Consider the following 6,713-nt stretch of genomic DNA (forward strand, 5'->3'; position numbering starts at 1 on the left):
GGGATAGATGGCGATGTGAAATTATGCGTCTGAGAGCTCGATCGTTACAAACCAATCCCCTGGACGGATTGAACGACAGAGCACTTTGTGTGTCAACATCCCAAACGTGTATTTGCGCAGGTGTCCGTTCAACACACAGAGATCTAACATGGGGCAGAGGGACGAGCTCCCTCTCTTTGGAATGAGAAAATAACGGGAGTAAAAACCCTGTTGGGCTTGCTTGTTCGGGACAGCCCTGACCGCTTGTTTTCTCAGCAGGGACGATATTTGGTCCTCTAGGATTCGTGCTGAATCCCCACTGGCCATAGAAACTAACACACCATTGAATCTGGTTGGTTTCATAGCAAATTGCAGTCTGTAACCCTGGGAAACAGTAGGATCCTCGGAGGAAATGCGCGCCACTGTTCCACTCGGGTAGCGAGCAGGCCCATGTGATTTAAACGTGAAAACAAAAAACCCTGCATTTTCACATCTAGGCTCAGAGCCAAGGGTGAAATGCACAACACAAATCAAGATAAAGCAAAATCTTGGTCCTTGCATTCCCATAGGGGGAGCTCACACTCCTCCTGTGAGAGCTCTCCCGTCGGGTCCTGGGGGTGACGTCATTGAGGCGTCATTGATAGATTCAATGTCTACATAGGCGTACAGAGGCCCATTCCCAGCCACCATCACTCCTGTGTTCTCATACTACGTTGTTTAACTAATCAGGTTAAAAGGGTTATTGGTTAGAAAACCCTTGTACAAATATGCTGAACACTGTTTTTCTGTGTTTCATGGAAAACATGAAATTGTCTGGATGACCCCAAACTTTTAAACGGTAGTGTATGTATAGATGCATATATATATATATATATATACAGTGGGGCAAAAAAGTATTTAGTCAGCCACCAATTGTGCAAGTTCTCCCACTTAAAAAGACGAGAGAGGCCTGTAATTTTCATCATAGGTAAACCTCAGCTATGAGAGACAAAATGAAAAAAAAAAATCCAGAAAATCACATTGTCAGATTTTTTAAGAATTTATTTGCAAATTATGGTGAAAAATAATTATTTGGTCACCTACAAACCAGCAAGATTTCTGGCTGTCACAGACCTGTAACTTCTTCTTTAAGAGGCTCCTCTGTCCTCCACTCGTTACCTGTATTAATGGCACCTGTTTGAACTCCTTATCAGTATATAAGACACCTGTCCACAACCTCAAACAGTCACACTCCAAACTCCACTATGGCCAAGACCGAAGAGCTGTCAAAGGACACCAGAAACACAATTGTAGACCTGCACCAGGCTGGGAAGTCTGAATCTGCAATAGGTAAGCAGCTTGGTGTGAACTGTGGGAGCAATTATTAGGAAATGGAATACATACAAGACCACTGATAATCTTCCTCGATCTGGGGCTCCACGCAAGATCTCACCCTGTGGGGTCAAAATGATCACAAGAACGGTGAACAAAAATCCCAGAACCACACGGGGGGACCTAGTGAATGACCTCCAGAGAGCTGGGACCAAAGTAACAAAGGCTACCATCACTAACACACTACGCCGCCAGGGACTCAAATCCTGCAGTGCCAGACGTGTCCCCCTGCTAAAGCAAGTGCATGTCCGGGCCAATTGAAGTTTGCTAGAGAGCATTTGGATGATCCAGAACAAGATTGGGAGAATGGTCAGATGAAACCAAAATAGAACTTTTTGGTAAAAACTCAACTCGTCCTGTTTGGAGGAGAAAGAATGCTGAGTTGCACCCAAAGAACACCATACCTACAGTGAAGCATGGGGGTGGAAACATCATGCTTTGGGGTTGTTTTTCTGCCAAGGGACCAGAACGTCTGATCCGTGTGACGGAAAGAATGAATGGGGCCATGTATCGTGAGATTTTGAGTGAAAATCTCCTTCCATCAGCAAGGGCACTGAAGATGAAACGTGGCTGGGTCTTTCAGCATGACAATGACCCCAAACACACCGCCCGGGCAACGAAGGAGTGGCTTCGTAAGAAGCATTTCAAGGTCCTGGAGTGGCCTAGACAGTCTCCAGATCTCAACCCCATAGAAAATCTTTGGAGGGAGTTGAAGGTCTGTGTTGCCCAGCGAAGGCCCAAAAACATCACTGCTCTAGAGGAGATCTGCATGGAGGAATGGGCCAAAATACCAGCAGCAGTGTGTGAAAACCTTGTAAAGACTTACAGAAAACGTTTGACCTCTGTCATTGCCAACAAAGGGCATGTAACAAAGTATTGAGATGACCTTTTGTTATTGAACAAATACTTATTTTCCACCATAATTTGCAAATAAATTCTTTAAAAATCAGACAGTGATTTTCTAGATTTTTTTTTTTTTTTTTTCATTTTGTCTCTCATAGCTGCGGTATACCTATGATGAAAATTACAGGCCTCTCATCTTTTTAAGTGGGAGAACTTGCACAAATAGTGGCTGACTAAATACTTTTTTGCCCCACTGTATATATATATTACATCTGTAATATAATGAAATGTTCCCCAAGGTTGAAATGAACTCCTCTCTAGAAGGGATTCAGGGTTCGGATGCGACCTGTGCCGCACCTTAGCGAACAGAACCGACCCGCCCCCTCAGGTGGAAACACAAACATGTTGCCCTGGCTTGAAAATATTTTACTTTAGATACGATTTGTATGGATTGAATTGAGAATAGTCGTAAAAAAAAAAAAAAGTCGTAATTTTACAATAGTAATAATTTTTCATGTTGTTTGCGGACAGAGAATGCAGAATTCAGACGAAAAAACAGTTGCAATCATTCACACCATGTCATCCACATCACTACAACAGCCATATCCCTCCTCTCAATCACACCACCTCTGAGCAATAACTGTTTAAATCCTCTCACTCACTCACTCACTCACTCACTCACTCACACGCTCATCGCACACACACAACAATGCTCACACGCACTTATTCAAACACACCTTACACACACTCTTCCTAATTCCCGATTCCCAATGCCATATTCCTGTTACATTACATTTTGTCTTTAAGAAGGTTGTCTCATATCTAGCTGTGGTGAGTCTTGAAGCTAAGTATTATAGTGTTTGGCATTGCAATTGGTTGTACTAACTTTAACCCTAGTTTCTGCAGTGTTGGTTTTTGCTGTGTTGTTGTTGATAGTAAGGTCGTTGAGTCTAGTTTCGGTCACAAGGTGTGAACAATAGGCTTGATTGACTGGGCGGAGCTAAGGCTGCCTGAGCTACCATGTGCATTTAAAGGCTAAGTGTTAGTAGCGTCAGCTTTAGCGTCGGGACCCGGGAAACAAAGACTAAGACTAAGTCTTTCTGTGGGAGTCAATCGAGGAAGACCTTAGAGGCCACTGTATTGTAGTTATGTGTCCTACTTCAATTATCGTTAGAATCTCTACTCATAGACATTGCCACAATAGATCCTCTGCTCGGTGTCGTACCCCATCCAATCTATGCCATTTACCCACCCTCGCCATCACTGACCTTGAAGGGATGGGAGGACTCTGGAATTGCCAGTCAGTGGTCAAAAAGGCAGGCTCTATTTCGGCCTACGCGTCCCTCAATACCCTCCATTTGCTGGCCCTGACAGAGACCTGGATCACTCCAGAGAACTCTGCCACTCCTGCTGCTCTTTCCACTGTTTACTCATTCTCACACACCCCTAGACCTTCGGGGCGAGGAGGAGGGACCGGACTCCTCCTCTCTCCGATGTGGTCCTATCAGGTCCTTCCACTAGAACACTTGGCCAGATCTGCACTTGAACTCCACGCTGTCAATGTCACAATTACAATTACAATTAAGGCCTTTAGCAGACGCTCTTATCCAAAGCGACTTACATCGGTTAATACACACATTGACACACTGACGGCAGAGTCAACCATGCAAGGCGACAGCCAGCTCGTCAGGAGCAGTTAGGGTTAAGTGTCTTGCTCAGGGACACGTTAACACTCAGCTAGGAGGAGCTGGGGATCGAACTAGCAACCTTTCGGTTACAAGACAACTGTCACCCTTCCTATTAATCTCTTCATTGTGGTAATCTACCGTCCTCCTGGTCCCCTTTGCGACTTCTTTGACGAAATGGATGCCCTTCTCAGCTGCTTTCCTGAGAATGGCACACCACTCGTCATACTTGGCGACTTTAACATCCTGCCAGAGAAGTTGCACTCACCTGAATAAACCAACTTTTTTGCCACCTTTGACTTAACACTATCCCCTTCTCCTCCCACACACAGGGCCGGGAACCAGCTTGACCTGATATTCACAAGGTCCTGTGGCAGCTCTGCTTACCCCACTCCCCGTGTCTGACCATCACTTTGTTGCCTTTTCTCTCCCCTTAAAGTCCTCTCACCCCCTCCTCTCTAGTCCCCACATTGTCACCACCCGCCGCAACCTCAAAACTCTCTCTCCCTCTACGTTTGCCTCAACTGTTCTTTCTTCACTACCTTCTATTTAACGATTCTCTCAACTATCCACAGAGGAATCCTGACACCCTGCTATCCTCCCTCTCCTCCTCTTTGGACTCCCTATGTCCCTTCCACTCCAGACCGGCGCGATCTTCACCCCCCCCCCTCCTTGGCTGTCTGAATCTCTGCGGACAAATAGAGCTAAGTTGCGGGCAGCTGAGAGGAAATGGAAGAGATCAGACTGTCCTATGATGATCTATCTCACTATCTCTTTCTTCTCTCTGATTTCACCTCCACTGTGTCAACAGCCAAATCTGCCTTCTACCGGACAAAATTAACTCCTCCGCCTCAAACCCCAGGAAACTGTTTTCCTTGTTCTCTTCCCTCCTCAACACTCCCTCCCCTCCTCCTCCTTCCTGCCTCACTGCTGATGACTTTGTTACCTACTTTACCCAGAAAGTAAAGGACATTAGCTCCTCTTTTATCACTGCCACCATCCTCCCTCCCCCCACCCCCACCTCTGTCTTTACCCAATTTATCCCTCTCACCTCAGACGAGGTCAACAGAATTATAACATCTAACCATGCCACCACCTGCCCCCTTGACACTATCCCTTCCTCCCTCCTCCAGGCTGTGTCAAACGACATCCTGCTGTTTCTCCCCGCACTTATTAACTCCTCCCTCACTTCTGGCATTGTTCCAACGTCTTTCAAGACTGCCAGAATAAAGCCTCTCCTCAAAAAACCAACGCTTGATACCACTGACATCCAGAATTACAGACCGGTATCTCTTCTTTCATTCCTCTCTAAAACTTTGGAACGTGCCGTCGCTGACCAACTGTCCTCCTATCTCTCATCCAACAGCCTGCTTGACCCTCACCAGTCAGGCTTCAAAAAAGCACACTCCACTGAGACGGCTCTCCTCGCGGTGACTGAGTCCCTCCGGGCGGCCAGAGCCTCGTCCCTCTCATCGGTTCTTATTCTCCTTGACTTGTCTGCAGCATTTGACACTGTGAACCACCAGATCCTCCTCGCCACTCTCGCCGATCTTGGCATAGCTGAATCTGCCCTTTCCTGGTTCACATCCTACCTGATGAATCGCACTTATCAGGTAACATGGAATGGCTCCTTGTCCAAACCTTGCACGCTTGATACAGGTGTCCCTCAAGGCTCTGTACTGGGGCCTCTTCTGTTCTCCCTCTACACCAGATCTCTGGGCGCTGTAATTACATCCCACGGCTTTTCCTATCACTGCTATGCTGACGACACTCAGCTATTTTTCTCCTTTCCCTCATCTGACAAAGCCCTGATTGCAACACGCATATCTGAATGTCTGGCAGAAGTCAGCACCTGGAAAACTGCCCATCACCTGAGGCTTAACCTCAACAAGACTGAGCTCCTCCTAATACCAGGGAAAGATTGCCCACACATGGACTTACTGGTCACTGTTGAGAACATCACTGTATCTCCTTCTCCAACTGCCAAAAACCTTGGTGTAGTGTTGGACAATCAGTTATGCTGCACCGCAAACATCACTGCGGTGGCCCGATCCTGCAGATTTGCACTTTACAACATCCGCAGGATCCGGCCCTTCCTCACAAGGGAAGCAGCTCAGCTTCAAGTCCAATCACTGGTCATCTCCCGCCTCGACTACTGCAACTCGCTCCTGGCTGGACTCCCTGCCTCTGCGATTAAACCCTTGCAGCGCAGAATGCGGCAGCGCGCCTCGTGTTCAGCCTACCAAAGTTCTCACATGTAACCCCCCTCTTCCGAGACCTCCACTGGCTCCCTCTAATAGCTCGCATCAGATTCAAGATGATGGAACTGCCCCTGCCTCCCTCCAAGCATTAGTAAAGCCACACACCCCAGCTCAATCTCTCCGCTCAACTACCTCAGCTGGACGTCTGGTACCGCCATCGCTAAGAGCAAGCAAAGGTCGATCAGTGAAATCACAACTTTTCTCTGTTTTGGGACCTCAGTGGTGGAACGAGCTCCCTGCCAATGTCAAGATTGCAGAGTCGCTCACCAGCTTCCACAAAAGACTCAAAACTCACCTGTTCAGAGTTCACTTTGACTCTGCATAGAAACCAATGCACAGCCACCATTGAATGCTGTACGTCCTGGCACTTGTACATTGCACTTAATCAAGGTACTTAATTGTGTAGCATCTACAGTAGCTGCTATCATTGCTTTACACGGGGAATGGGTTAGCCTAGCGATTGTAATACTTGCACTTGGTTCTATGAACATCTTTACTGTACCAACAGCGATATATTGTTGTTTTCACTTCACTATGACAAATGTACTTATTGTAACAAATGCACTTATTGTAA

Source organism: Pollachius pollachius (assembly GCF_949987615.1).
Source record: "Pollachius pollachius genome assembly, contig: scaffold_54, whole genome shotgun sequence".
Taxonomy (NCBI): Eukaryota; Metazoa; Chordata; class Actinopteri; order Gadiformes; family Gadidae; genus Pollachius; species Pollachius pollachius.